Consider the following 16,338-nt stretch of genomic DNA (forward strand, 5'->3'; position numbering starts at 1 on the left):
ATTGCCACTGCCCCGAAATGACCAAATTATATTTTTTGGCATTTTACAGCCATAAAACTGCTAATCCGCACAAGTCCCAAATGTTTGTGTGCCATAGCCCATGCCTTCCGCCTTGGGCCCGGATAGATCCGTCCTGGAATCATCTAATATTTATCCCGGACATCAAATACGACCTAAGAAACCATCGCCACTGCCCGAAAATGACGAAATTATATTTTTTGGCATTTTACAGCCATAAAACTGCAAATCCGCGCGAGTCCCAAATATTTGTGTGTTATAGCCCATGCCTTCCGCCTTGGGCCCAGATGGATCCGTCCTGGAATCATCTAATATTTATCCCGGGCATCAAATACGGCCTAAGAAACCATTGCCACTGCCCCGAAATGACCAAATTATATTTTTTGGCATTTTATAGCCATAAAACTGCAAATCCGCGCGAGTCCCAAATTTTTGTGTGCTATAGCCCATGCCTTCCGCCTTGGGCCCGGATGGATCCGTCCTGGAATCATCTAATATTTATCCCGGGCATCAAATACGGCCTAAGAAACCATTGCCACTGCCCCGAAATGACCAAATTATATTTTTTGGCATTTTACAGCCATAAAACTGCAAATCCGCGCGAGTCCCAAATTTTTGTGTGCTATAGCCCATGCATTCCGCCTTGGGCCCGGATGGATCCATCCTGGAATCACCTAATATTTGTCCCGGACAACAAATACGGCCTAAGAAACCATTTCCACCGCCTCGAAATGACAAAATTATAATTTTTGGCATTTTATAGCCATAAAACTGGAAATCCGCGCGAGTCCCAAATTGTTGTGTGCTATAGGCCATGCCTTCCGGCTTGGGCCCGGATGGATCCATCCTGGAATCGCCTAATATTTGTCCCGGACATCAAATACGGCCTAAGAAACAATTGCCACCGCCCTGAAATGAAAAAAATTATATTTTTTGGCATTTTATAGCCATAAAACTTCAAATCCGCGCGAGTCCCAAATTTTTGTGTGCTATAGCCCATGCCTTCCGCCTTGGGCCCGGATAGATCCGTCCTTGAATCATCTAATATTTATCCCGGACATCAAATACGACCTAAGAAACCATTGCCACTGCCCGAAAATGACCAAATTATATTTTTTGGCATTTTACAGCCATAAAACTGCAAATTCGCACGAGTCCCAAATATTTGTGTGCTATAGCCCATGCATTCCGCCTTGGGCCCGGATGGATCCGTCCTGGAATCATCTAATAAATTATCCCGGACATCAAATACGACCTAAGAAACCATTGCCACTACCCCAAAATGACCAAATTATATTTTTTGGCATTTTACAGCCATAAAACTGCAAATCCGCGAAAGTCCCAAATTTTTGTGTGCTATAGCCCATGCCTTCCGCCTTGGGCCCGGATGGATCCGTCTTGGAATTGCCTAATATTTATCTCGGACATCAAATACGGCCTAAGAAACAATTTCCACCGCCTCGAAATGACCAAATTATATTTTTGGCATTTTATAGCCATAAAACTACAAATCCGCGCGAGTCCCAAATTTTTGTGTGCTATAGCCCATGCCTTCCGCCTTGGGCCCGGATGGATCCGTCCTGGAATCATCTAATATTTATCCCGGACATCAAATACAACCTAAGAAACCATTGCCACTGCCCCAAAATGACCAAATTATATTTTTTGGCATTTTACAGCCATAAAACTGCAAATCCGCGCAAGTCCCAAATGTTTGTGTGCTATAGCCCATGCCTTCCGCCTTGGGCCCGGATGGATCCATCCTGGAATCACCTAATATTTGTCCCGGACATCAAATACGGCCTAAGAAACCATTTCCACCACCTCGAAATGACCAAATTATATTTATTGGCATTTTATAGCCATAAAACTGCAAATCCGCACGAGTCCCAAATTGTTGTGTGCTATAGTCCATGCCTTCCGGCTTGGGCCCGGATGGATCCGTCCTGCAATCGCCTAATATTTGTCCCGGACATCAAATACGGCCTAAGAAACTATTGCCACCGCCCTGAAATGAAAAAAATTATATTTTTTGGCATTTATAGCCATAAAACTACAAATCCGCGCGAGTCTCAAATTTTTGTGTGCTATAGCCCATGCCTTCCGCCTTGGGCCAGGATAGATCCGTCCTGGAATCATCTAATATTTATCCCGGACATCAAATATGACCTAAGAAACCATTGCCACTGCCCGAAAATGACCAAATTATATTTTTTGGCATTTTACAGCCATAAAACTGCAAATCCGCGCAAGTCCCAAATTTTTGTGTGCTATAGCCCATGCCTTCCGCCTTGGGCCCGGATGGATCCGTCTTGGAATTGCCTAATATTTATCTCGGACATCAAATACGGCCTAAGAAACAATTTCCACCGCCTCGAAATGACCAAATTATATTTTTGGCATTTTATAGCCATAAAACTACAAATCCGCGCGAGTCCCAAATTTTTGTGTGCTATAGCCCATGCCTTCCGCCTTGGGCCTGGATGGATCCGTCCTGTAATCATCTAATATTTATCCCGGACATCAAATACAACCTAAGAAACCATTGCCACTGCCCCAAAATGACCAAATTATATTTTTTGGCATTTTACAGCCATAAAACTGCAAATCCGCGCAAGTCCCAAATGTTTGTGTGCTATAGCCCATGCCTTCCGCCTTGGGCCCGGATGGATCCATCCTGGAATCACCTAATATTTGTCCCGGACATCAAATACGGCCTAAGAAACCATTTCCACCGCCTCGAAATGACCAAATTATATTTTTTGGCATTTTATAGCCATAAAACTGCAAATCCGCACGAGTCCCAAATTGTTGTGTGCTATAGTCCATGCCTTCCGGCTTGGGCCCGGATGGATCCGTCCTGCAATCGCCTAATATTTGTCCCGGACATCAAATACGGCCTAAGAAACAATTGCCACCGCCCTGAAATGAAAAAAATTATATTTTTTGGCATTTTATAGCCATAAAACTACAAATCCGCGCGAGTCTCAAATTTTGGTGTGCTATAGCCCATGCCTTCCGCCTTGGGCCCGGATAGATCCGTCCTGGAATCATCTAATATTTATCCCGGACATCAAATACGACCTAAGAAACCATTGCCACTGCCCGAAAATGACCAAATTATATTTTTTGGCATTTTACAGCCATAAAACTGCAAATCCGCGCGAGTCCCAAATTTTTGTGTGCTATAGCCCATGCCTTCCGCCTTGCGCCCGGATGGATCCGTCCTGAAATCATCTAATATTTATCCCGGACATCAAATACGGCCTAAGAAACCATTGCCACTGCCCCGAAATGAACAAATTATATTTTTTGGCATTTTATAGCCATAAAATTGCAAATCCGCGCAAGTCCCAAATGTTTGTGTGCTATAGCCCATGCCTTCCGCCTTGGGCCCGGATGGATCCATACTGGAATCACCTAATATTTGTCCCGGACATCAAATACGGCCTAAGAAACAATTGCCACCTCCCTGAAATGAAAAAAATTATATTTTTTGGCATTTTATAGCCATAAAACTACAAATCCGCGCGAGTCTCAAATTTTTGTGTGCTATAGCCCATGCCTTCCGCCTTGGGCCCGGATAGATCCGTCCTGGAATCATCTAATATTTATCCCGGACATCAAATACGACCTAAGAAACCATTGCCACTTCCCGAAAATGACCAAATTATATTTTTTGGCATTTTCCAGCCATAAAACTGCAAATCCGCGCGAGTCCCAAATTTTTGTGTGCTATAGCCCATGCCTTCCGCCTTGCGCCCGGATGGATCCGTCCTGAAATCATCTAATATTTATCCCGGACATCAAATACGGCCTAAGAAACCATTGCCACTGCCCCGAAATGACCAAATTATATTTTTTGGCATTTTATAGCCATAAAATTGCAAATCCGCGCGAGTCCCAAATTTTTGTGTGCTATAGCCCATGCCTTCCGTCTTGGGCCCGGATGGATCCGTCCTGGAATCGCCTAATATTTGTCCCGGACATCAAATACGGCCTAATAAACCATTTCCACCGCCTCGAAATAACCAAATTATATTTTTTGGCATTTTATAGCCATAAAACTGCAAATCCGCGCGAGTCCCATATTTTCGTGTGCTATAGTCCATGCCTTCCGCTTTGGCCCGGATGGATCCATCCTGGAATCGCCTAATATTTGTCCCGGACATCAAATACGGCCTAAGAAACCATTGCCACCGCCCTGAAATGACCAAATTATATTTTTTGGCATTTTATAGCCATAAAACTGCAAATCCGCGCGAGTCCCAAATTTTTGTGTGCTATAGGCCATGCCTTCCGCCTTGGGCCCGGATGGATCCGTCTTGGAATCGCCTAATATTTATCTCGGACATCAAATATGGCCTAATTTCCACCGCCTCGAAATGACCAAATTATATTTTTTGGCATTTTATAGCCATAAAACTGCAAATCCGAGCGAGTCCCAAATTTTTGGGTGCTATAGCCCATGCCTTCCGCCTTGGGCCCGGATAGATCCGTCCTTGAATCATCTAATATTTATCCCGGACATCAAATACGACCTAAGAAACCATTTCCATTGCCCGAAAATGACTAAATTATATTTTTTTGGCATTTTACAGCCATAAAACTCCAAATCCGCGCGAGTCCCAAATATTTGTGTGCTATAGCCCATGCATTCCGCCTTGGGCCCGGATGGATCCGTCCTTGAATCATCTAATATTTATCCCGGACATCAAATACGACCTAAGAAACCATTGCCACTACCCCAAAATGACCAAATTATATTTTTTGGCATTTTACAGCCATAAAACTGCAAATCCGCGCAAGTCCCAAATTTTTGTGTGCTATAGCCCATGCCTTCCGCCTTGGGCCCGGATTGATCTATCCTGGAATCTCCTAATATTTGTCCCGGACATCAAATACGGCCTAAGAAATAACTTCCACCGCATCGAAATGACCAAATTATATTTTTTGGCAATTTATAGCCATAAAACTGCAAATCCGCGCGAGTCCCAAATTTTTATGTGCTGTAGCCCATGCCTTCCGCCTTGGGCCCGGATGGATCCGTCCTGGAATCATCTAATATTTGTCCCGGACATCAAATACGACCTAAGTAACAATTTCCACCGCCTAGAAATGACCAAATTATATTTTTTGGCATTTTATCGCCATAAAACTGCAAATCCGCGCGAGTCCCAAATATTTGTGTGCTATAGGCCATGCCTTGCGCCTTGGGCCCGGATGGATCCGTCTTGGAATCGCCTAATATTTATCTCAAATATCAAATACGGCCTAAAAAATAATTTCCACCACCTCGAAATGACCAAATTATATTTTTTGGCATTTTATAGCCATAAAACTGCAAATCCGCGTGAGTCCCAAAATTTTGTGTGCTATAGTCCATGCCTTCCGCCTTGGGCCCGGATGGATCCGTCCTGGAATCATCTAATATTTATCCCGGACATCAAATACGACCTCAGAAACCATTGCCACTGCCCCAAAATGACCAAATTAAATTTTTGGCATTTTACAGCCATAAAACTGCAAATCCGCACAAGTCCCAAATTTTTGTGTGCTATAGCCCATGCCTTCCGCCTTGGGCCCGGATGGATCCGTCCTAGAATCGCCTAATATTTGTCCCGGACATCAAATAAGGCCTAAGAAACAATTTCCACCGCCTCGAAATGACCAAATTATATTTTTTGGCATTTTATAGCCATAAAACTACAAATCCGCGCGAGTCCCAAATTTTTGTGTATTATAGCCCATGTCTTGCGCCTTGGGCCCGGATGGATCCGTCTTGGAATTGCCTAATATTTATCTCGGACATCAAATACGGCCTAAGAAACAATTTCCACCGCCTCGAAATGACCAAATTATATTTTTTGGCATTTAATAGCCATAAAACTACAAATCCGCGCGAGTCCCAAATTTTTGTGTGCTATAGCCCATGCCTTCCGCCTTGGGCCCGGATGGATCCGTCCTGGAATCATCTAATATTTATCTCGGACATCAAATACAACCTAAGAAACCATTGCCACTGCCCCAAAATGACCAAATTATATTTTTTGGCATTTTACAGCCATAAAACTGCAAATCCGCGCAAGTCCCAAATGTTTGTGTGCTATAGCCCATGCCTTCCGACTTGGGCCCGGATGGATCCATCCTGGAATCACCTAATATTTGTCCCGGACATCAAATACGGCCTAAGAAAGCATTTCCACCGCCTCGAAATGACCAAATTATATTTATTGGCATTTTATAGCCATAAAACTGCAAATCCGCACGAGTCCCAAATGTTTGTGTGCTATAGCCCATGCCTTCCGCCTTGGGCCCGGATGGATCCATCCTGGAATCACCTAATATTTGTCCCGGACATCAAATACGGCCTAAGAAACAATTGCCACCGCCCTGAAATGAAAAAAACTATATTTTTTGGCATTTTATAGCCATAAAACTACAAATCCGCGCGAGTCTCAAATTTTTGTGTGCTATAGCCCATGCCTTCCGCCTTGGGCCCGGATAGATCCGTCCTGGAATCATCTAATATTTATCCCGGACATCAAATACGACCTAAGAAACCATTGCCACTGCCCGAAAATGACCAAATTATATTTTTTGGCATTTTACAGCCATAAAACTGCAAATCCGCGCGAGTCCCAAATTTTTGTGTGCTATAGCCCATGCCTTCCGCCTTGCGCCCGGATGGATCCGTCCTGGAATCATCTAATATTTATCCCGGGACAAATACGGCCTAAGAAACCATTGCCACTGCCCCGAAATGACCAAATTATATTTTTTGGCATTTTATAGCCATAAAATTGCAAATCCGCGCGAGTCCCAAATTTTTGTGTGCTATAGCCCATGCCTTACGTCTTGGGCCCGGATGGATCCGTCCTGGAATCGCCTAATATTTGTCCCGGACATCAAATACGAACTAATAAACCATTTCCACCGCCTCGAAATAACCAAATTATATTTTTTGGCATTTTATAGCCATAAAACTGCAAATCCGCGCGAGTCCCATATTTTCGTGTGCTATAGTCCATGCCTTCCGCTTTGGCCCGGATGGATCCGTCCTGGAATCGCCTAATATTTGTCCCGGACATCAAATACGGCCTAAGAAACCATTGTCACCGCCCTGAAATGACCAAATTATATTTTTTGGCATTTTATAGCCATAAAACTGCAAATCCGCGCGAGTCCCAAATTTTTGTGTGCTATAGGCCATGCCTTCAGCCTTGGGCCCGGATGGATCCGTCTTGGAATCGCCTAATATTTATCTCGGACATCAAATACGGCCTAAGAAACAATTTCCACCACCTCGAAATGACCAAATTATATTTTTTGGCATTTTATAGCCATAAAACTGCAAATCCGAGCGAGTCCCAAATTTTTGGGTGCTATAGCCCATGCCTTCCGCCTTGGGCCCGGATAGATCCGTCCTTGAATCATCTAATATTTATCCCGGACATCAAATACGACCTAAGAAACCATTGCCACTGCCCGAAAATGACCAAATTATATTTTTTGGCATTTTATAGCCATAAAACTGCAAATCCGCGCGAGTCCCAAATATTTGTGTGCTATAGCCCATGCATTCCGCCTTGGGCCCGGATGGATCCGTCCTGGAATCATCTAATAAATTATCCCGGACATCAAATACGACCTAAGAAACCATTGCCACTACCCCAAAATGACCAAATTATATTTTTTGGCATTTTACAGCCATAAAACTGCAAATCCGCGCAAGTCCCAAATTTTTGTGTGCAGCCCATGCCTTCCGCCTTGGGCCCAGATTGATCTATCTTGGAATCTCCTAATATTTGTCCCGGACATCAAATACGGCCTAAGAAATAACTTCCACCGCATCGAAATGACCAAATTATATTTTTTGGCAATTTATAGCCATAAAACTGCAAATCCGCGCGAGTCCCAAATTTTTGTGTGCTTGTAGCCCATGCCTTCCGCCTTGGGCCCGGATGGATCCATCCTGGAATCATCTAATATTTGTCCCGGACATCAAATACGACCTAAGTAACAATTTCCACCGCCTAGAAATGACCAAATTATATTTTTTGGCATTTTATTGCCATAAAACTGCAAATCCGCGCGAGTCCCAAATTTTTAGGTGCTATAGCCCATGCCTTCCGCCTTGGGCCCGGATAGATCCGTCCTTGAATCATCTAATATTTATCCCGGACATCAAATACGACCTAAGAAACCATTGCCACTGCCCGAAAATGACCAAATTATATTTTTTGGCATTTTACAGCCATAAAACTACAAATCCGCGCGAGTCCCAAATATTTGTGTGCTATAGCCCATGCATTCCGCCTTGGGCCCGGATGGATCCGTCCTGGAATCATCTAATATTTATCCCGGACATCAAATACGACCTAAGAAACCATTGCCACTACCCCAAAATGACCAAATTATATTTTTTGGCATTTTACAGCCATAAAACTGCAAATCCGCGCAAGTCCCAAATATTTGTGTGCTATAGCCCATGTCTTCCGCCTTGGGCCCGGATTGATCTATCCTGGAATCTCCTAATATTTGTCCCGGACATCAAATACGGCCTAAGAAATAACTTCCACCGCATCGAAATGACCAAATTATATTTTTTGGCAATTTATAGCCATAAAACTGCAAATCCGCGCGAGTCCCAAATTTTTGTGTGCTTGTAGCCCATGCCTTCCGCCTTGGGCCCGGATGGATCCGTCCTGGAATCATCTAATATTTGTCCCGGACATCAAATACGACCTAAGTAACAATTTCCACCGCCTAGAAATGACCAAATTATATTTTTTGGCATTTTATTGCCATAAAACTGCAAATCCGCGCGAGTCCCAAATATTTGTGTGCTATAGGCCATGCCTTGCGCCTTGGGCCCGGATGGATCCGTCTTGGAATCGCCTAATATTTATCTCAAATATCAAATACGGCCTAAAAAATAATTTCCACCGCCTCGAAATGACCAAATTATATTTTTTGGCATTTTATAGCCATAAAACTGCAAATCCGCGCGAGTCCCAAATTTTTGTGTGCTATAGTCCATTCCTTCCGCCTTGGGCCCGGATGGATCCGTCCTGGAATCATCTAATATTTATCCCGGACATCAAATACGACCTCAGAAACCATTGCCACTGCCCCAAAATGACCAAATTAAATTTTTGGCATTTTACAGCCATAAAACTGCAAATCCGCGCAAGTCCCAAATTTTTGTATGCTATAGCCCATGCCTTCCGCCTTGGGCCCGGATGGATCCGTCCTTGAATCGCCTAATATTTGTCCCGGACATCAAATAAGGCCTAAGAAACAATTTCCACCGCCTCGAAATGACCAAATTATATTTTTTGGCATTTTATAGCCATAAAACTACAAATCCGCGCGAGTCCCAAATTTTTGTGTATTATAGCCCATGCCTTGCGCCTTGGGCCCGGATGGATCCGTCTTGGAATTGCCTAATATTTATCTCGGACATCAAATACGGCCTAAGAAACAATTTCCACCGCCTCGAAATGACCAAATTATATTTTTTGGCATTTTATAGCCATAAAACTACAAATCCGCGCGAGTCCCAAATTTTTGTGTGCTATAGCCCATGCCTTCCGCCTTGGGCCCGGATGGATCCGTCCTGGAATCATCTAATATTTATCCCGGACATCAAATACAACCTAAGAAACCATTGCCACTGCCCCAATATGACCAAATTATATTTTTTGGCATTTTACAGCCATAAAACTGCAAATCCGCGCAAGTCCCAAATGTTTGTGTGCTATAGCCCATGCCTTCCGCCTTGGACCCGGATGGATCCATCCTGGAATCACCTAATATTTGTCCCGGACATCAAATACGGCCTAAGAAACCATTTCCACCGCCTCGAAATAACCAAATTATATTTTTTTGGCATTTTATAGCCATAAAACTGCAAATCCGCGCGAGTCCCATATTTTCGTGTGCTATAGTCCATGCCTTCCGCTTTGGCCCGGATGGATCCGTCCTGGAATCGCCTAATATTTGTCCCGGACATCAAATACGGCCTAAGAAACCATTGCCACCGCCCTGAAATGACCAAATTATATTTTTTGGCATTTTATAGCCATAAAACTGCAAATCCGCGCGAGTCCCAAATTTTTGTTTGTTATAGGCCATGCCTTCCGCCTTGGGCCCGGATGGATCCGTCTTGGAATCTCCTAATATTTATCTCGGACATCAAATACGACCTAAGAAACCATTGCCACTGCCCGAAAATGACCAAATTATATTTTTTGGCATTTTACAGCCATAAAACTGCAAATCCGCGCGAGTCCCAAATTTTTGTGTGCTATAGCCCATGCCTTCCGCCTTGCGCCCGGATGGATCCGTCCTAGAATCATCTAATATTTATCCCGGACATCAAATACGGCCTAAGAAACCATTGCCACTGCCCCGAAATGACCAAATTATATTTTTTGGCATTTTATAGCCATAAAATTGCAAATCCGCGCGAGTCCCAAATTTTTGTGTGCTATAGCCCATGCCTTCCGTCTTGGGCCCGGATGGATCCGTCCTGGAATCGCCTAATATTTGTCCCGGACATCAAATACGGCCTAATAAACCATTTCCACCGCCTCGAAATAACCAAATTATATTTTTTGGCATTTTATAGCCATAAAACTGCAAATCCGCGCGAGTCCCATATTTTCGTGTGCTATAGTCCATGCCTTCCGCTTTGGCCCGGATGGATCCGTCCTGGAATCGCCTAATATTTGTCCAGGACATCAAATACGGCCTAAGAAACCATTGCCACCGCCCTGAAATGACCAAATTATATTTTTTGGCATTTTATAGCCATAAAACTGCAAATCCGCGCGAGTCCCATATTTTCGTGTGCTATAGTCCATGCCTTCCGCTTTGGCCCGGATGGATCCATCCTGGAATCACCTAATATTTGTCCCGGACATCAAATACGGCCTAAGAAACCATTTCCACCGCCTCGAAATGACCAAATTATATTTTTTGGCATTTTATAGCCATAAAATTGCAAATCCGCGCGAGTCCCAAATTTTTGTGTGCTATAGCCCATGCCTTCCGTCTTGGGCACGGATGGATCCATCCTGGAATCGCCTAATATTTGTCCCGGACATCAAATAAGGCCTAATAAACCATTTCCACCGCCTCGAAATAACCAAATTATATTTTTTTGGCATTTTATAGCCATAAAACTGCAAATCCGAGCGAGTCCCAAATTTTTGTGTCTATAACCCATGCCTTCCGCCTTGGGCCCGGATAGATCCGTCCTTGAATCATCTAATATTTATCCCAGACATCAAATACGACCTAAGAAACCATTGTCACTGCCCGAAAATGACCAAATTATATTTTTTGGCATTTTACAGCCATAAAACTGCAAATCCGCGCAAGTCCCAAATTTTTGTATGCTATAGCCCATGCCTTCCGCCTTGGGCCCGGATGGATCCGTCCTTGAATCGCCTAATATTTGTCCCGGACATCAAATAAGGCCTAATAAACAATTTCCACCGCCTCGAAATGACCAAATTATATTTTTTGGCATTTTATAGCCATAAAACTACAAATCCGCGCGAGTCCCAAATTTTTGTGTATTATAGCCCATGCCTTGCGCCTTGGGCCCGGATGGATCCGTCTTGGAATTGCCTAATATTTATCTCGGACATCAAATACGGCCTAAGAAACAATTTCCACCGCCTCGAAATGACCAAATTATATTTTTTGGCATTTTATAGCCATAAAACTACAAATCCGCGCGAGTCCCAAATCTTTGTGTATTATAGCCCATGCCTTGCACCTTGGGCCCGGATGGATCCGTCTTGGAATTGCCTAATATTTATCTCGGACATCAAATACGGCCTAAGAAACAATTTCCACCGCCTCGAAATGACCAAATTATATTTTTTGGCATTTTATAGCCATAAAACTACAAATCCGCGCGAGTCCCAAATTTTTGTGTGCTATAGCCCATGCCTTCCGCCTTGGGCCCGGATGGATCCGTCCTGGAATCATCTAATATTTATCCCGGACATCAAATACAACCTAAGAAACCATTGCCACTGCCCCAATATGACCAAATTATATTTTTTGGCATTTTACAGCCATAAAACTGCAAATCCGCGCAAGTCCCAAATGTTTGTGTGCTATAGCCCATGCCTTCCGCCTTGGACCCGGATGGATCCATCCTGGAATCACCTAATATTTGTCCCGGACATCAAATACGGCCTAAGAAACCATTTCCACCGCCTCGAAATAACCAAATTATATTTTTTGGCATTTTATAGCCATAAAACTGCAAATCCGCGCGAGTCCCATATTTTCGTGTGCTATAGTCCATGCCTTCCGCTTTGGCCCGGATGGATCCGTCCTGGAATCGCCTAATATTTGTCCCGGACATCAAATACGGCCTAAGAAACCATTGCCACCGCCCTGAAATGACCAAATTATATTTTTTGGCATTTTATAGCCATAAAACTGCAAATCCGCGCGAGTCCCAAATTTTTGTTTGTTATAGGCCATGCCTTCCGCCTTGGGCCCGGATGGATCCGTCTTAGAATCTCCTAATATTTATCTCGGACATCAAATACGACCTAAGAAACCATTGCCACTGCCCGAAAATGACCAAATTATATTTTTTGGCATTTTACAGCCATAAAACTGCAAATCCGCGCGAGTCCCAAATTTTTGTGTGCTATAGCCCATGCCTTCCGCCTTGCGCCCGGATGGATCCGTCCTAGAATCATCTAATATTTATCCCGGACATCAAATACGGCCTAAGAAACCATTGCCACTGCCCCGAAATGACCAAATTATATTTTTTGGCATTTTATAGCCATAAAATTGCAAATCCGCGCGAGTCCCAAATTTTTGTGTGCTATAGCCCATGCCTTCCGTCTTGGGCCCGGATGGATCCGTCCTGGAATCGCCTAATATTTGTCCCGGACATCAAATACGGCCTAATAAACCATTTCCACCGCCTCGAAATAACCAAATTATATTTTTTGGCATTTTATAGCCATAAAACTGCAAATCCGCGCGAGTCCCATATTTTCGTGTGCTATAGTCCATGCCTTCCGCTTTGGCCCGGATGGATCCGTCCTGGAATCGCCTAATATTTGTCCAGGACATCAAATACGGCCTAAGAAACCATTGCCACCGCCCTGAAATGACCAAATTATATTTTTTGGCATTTTATAGCCATAAAACTGCAAATCCGCGCGAGTCCCATATTTTCGTGTGCTATAGTCCATGCCTTCCGCTTTGGCCCGGATGGATCCATCCTGGAATCACCTAATATTTGTCCCGGACATCAAATACGGCCTAAGAAACCATTTCCACCGCCTCGAAATGACCAAATTATATTTTTTGGCATTTTATAGCCATAAAATTGCAAATCCGCGCGAGTCCCAAATTTTTGTGTGCTATAGCCCATGCCTTCCGTCTTGGGCACGGATGGATCCATCCTGGAATCGCCTAATATTTGTCCCGGACATCAAATAAGGCCTAATAAACCATTTCCACCGCCTCGAAATAACCAAATTATATTTTTTTGGCATTTTATAGCCATAAAACTGCAAATCCGAGCGAGTCCCAAATTTTTGTGTCTATAACCCATGCCTTCCGCCTTGGGCCCGGATAGATCCGTCCTTGAATCATCTAATATTTATCCCAGACATCAAATACGACCTAAGAAACCATTGTCACTGCCCGAAAATGACCAAATTATATTTTTTGGCATTTTACAGCCATAAAACTGCAAATCCGCGCAAGTCCCAAATTTTTGTATGCTATAGCCCATGCCTTCCGCCTTGGGCCCGGATGGATCCGTCCTTGAATCGCCTAATATTTGTCCCGGACATCAAATAAGGCCTAATAAACAATTTCCACCGCCTCGAAATGACCAAATTATATTTTTTGGCATTTTATAGCCATAAAACTACAAATCCGCGCGAGTCCCAAATTTTTGTGTATTATAGCCCATGCCTTGCGCCTTGGGCCCGGATGGATCCGTCTTGGAATTGCCTAATATTTATCTCGGACATCAAATACGGCCTAAGAAACAATTTCCACCGCCTCGAAATGACCAAATTATATTTTTTGGCATTTTATAGCCATAAAACTACAAATCCGCGCGAGTCCCAAATCTTTGTGTATTATAGCCCATGCCTTGCACCTTGGGCCCGGATGGATCCGTCTTGGAATTGCCTAATATTTATCTCGGACATCAAATACGGCCTAAGAAACAATTTCCACCGCCTCGAAATGACCAAATTATATTTTTTGGCATTTTATAGCCATAAAACTACAAATCCGCGCGAGTCCCAAATTTTTGTGTGCTATAGCCCATGCCTTCCGCCTTGGGCCCGGATGGATCCGTCCTGGAATCATCTAATATTTATCCCGGACATCAAATACAACCTAAGAAACCATTGCCACTGCCCCAATATGACCAAATTATATTTTTTGGCATTTTACAGCCATAAAACTGCAAATCCGCGCAAGTCCCAAATGTTTGTGTGCTATAGCCCATGCCTTCCGCCTTGGACCCGGATGGATCCATCCTGGAATCACCTAATATTTGTCCCGGACATCAAATACGGCCTAAGAAACCATTTCCACCGCCTCGAAATAACCAAATTATATTTTTTTGGCATTTTATAGCCATAAAACTGCAAATCCGCGCGAGTCCCATATTTTCGTGTGCTATAGTCCATGCCTTCCGCTTTGGCCCGGATGGATCCGTCCTGGAATCGCCTAATATTTGTCCCGGACATCAAATACGGCCTAAGAAACCATTGCCACCGCCCTGAAATGACCAAATTATATTTTTTGGCATTTTATAGCCATAAAACTGCAAATCCGCGCGAGTCCCAAATTTTTGTTTGTTATAGGCCATGCCTTCCGCCTTGGGCCCGGATGGATCCGTCTTGGAATCTCCTAATATTTATCTCGGACATCAAATACGACCTAAGAAACCATTGCCACTGCCCCAATATGACCAAATTATATTTTTTGGCATTTTATAGCCATAAAACTGCAAATCCGCGCGAGTCCCAAATTTTTGTGTGTTATAGGCCATGCCTTCCGCCTTGGGCCCGGATGGATCCGTCTTGGAATCTCCTAATATTTATCTCGGACATCAAATACGACCTAAGAAACCATTGCCACTGCCCGAAAATGACCAAATTATATTTTTTGGCATTTTACAGCCATAAAACTGCAAATCCGCGCGAGTCCCAAATTTTTGTGTGCTATAGCCCATGCCTTCCGCCTTGCGCCCGGATGGATCCGTCCTAGAATCATCTAATATTTATCCCGGACATCAAATACGGCCTAAGAAACCATTGCCACTGCCCCGAAATGACCAAATTATATTATTTGGCATTTTATAGCCATAAAATTGCAAATCCGCACGAGTCCCAAATTTTTGTGTGCTATAGCCCATGCCTTCCGTCTTGGGCCCGGATGGATCCGTCCTAGAATCATCTAATATTTATCCCGGACATCAAATACGGCCTAAGAAACCATTTCCACCGCCTCGAAATGACCAAATTATATTTTTTGGCATTTTATAGCCATAAAATTGCAAATCCGCGCGAGTCCCAAATTTTTGTGTGCTATAGCCCATGCCTTCCGTCTTGGGCCCGGATGGATCCGTCCTGGAATCGCCTAATATTTGTCCCGGACATCAAATACGGCCTAATAAACCATTTCCACCGCCTCGAAATAACCAAATTATATTTTTTGGCATTTTATAGCCATAAAACTGCAAATCCGCGCGAGTCCCATATTTTCGTGTGCTATAGTCCATGCCTTCCGCTTTGGCCCGGATGGATCCGTCCTGGAATCGCCTAATATTTGTCCCGGACATCAAATACGGCCTAAGAAACCATTGCCACCGCCCTGAAATGACCAAATTATATTTTTTGGCATTTTATAGCCATAAAACTGCAAATCCGAGCGAGTCCCAAATTTTTGTGTGCTATAGCCCATGCCTTCCGTCTTGGGCCCGGATGGATCCATCCTGGAATCGCCTAATATTTGTCCCGGACATCAAATAAGGCCTAATAAACCATTTCCACCGCCTCGAAATAACCAAATTATATTTTTTTGGCATTTTATAGCCATAAAACTGCAAATCCGCGCGAGTCCCATATTTTTGTGTGCTATAGTCCATGCCTTCCGCTTTGGCCCGGATGGATCCGTCCTTGAATCATCTAATATTTATCCCGGACATCAAATACGACCTAAGAAACCATTGCCACTGCCCGAAAATGACCAAATTATATTTTTTGGCATTTTACAGCCATAAAACTGCAAATC

Source organism: Nicotiana sylvestris, chromosome 6, assembly GCF_000393655.2.
Source record: "Nicotiana sylvestris chromosome 6, ASM39365v2, whole genome shotgun sequence".
Lineage (NCBI taxonomy): Eukaryota > Viridiplantae > Streptophyta > Magnoliopsida > Solanales > Solanaceae > Nicotiana > Nicotiana sylvestris.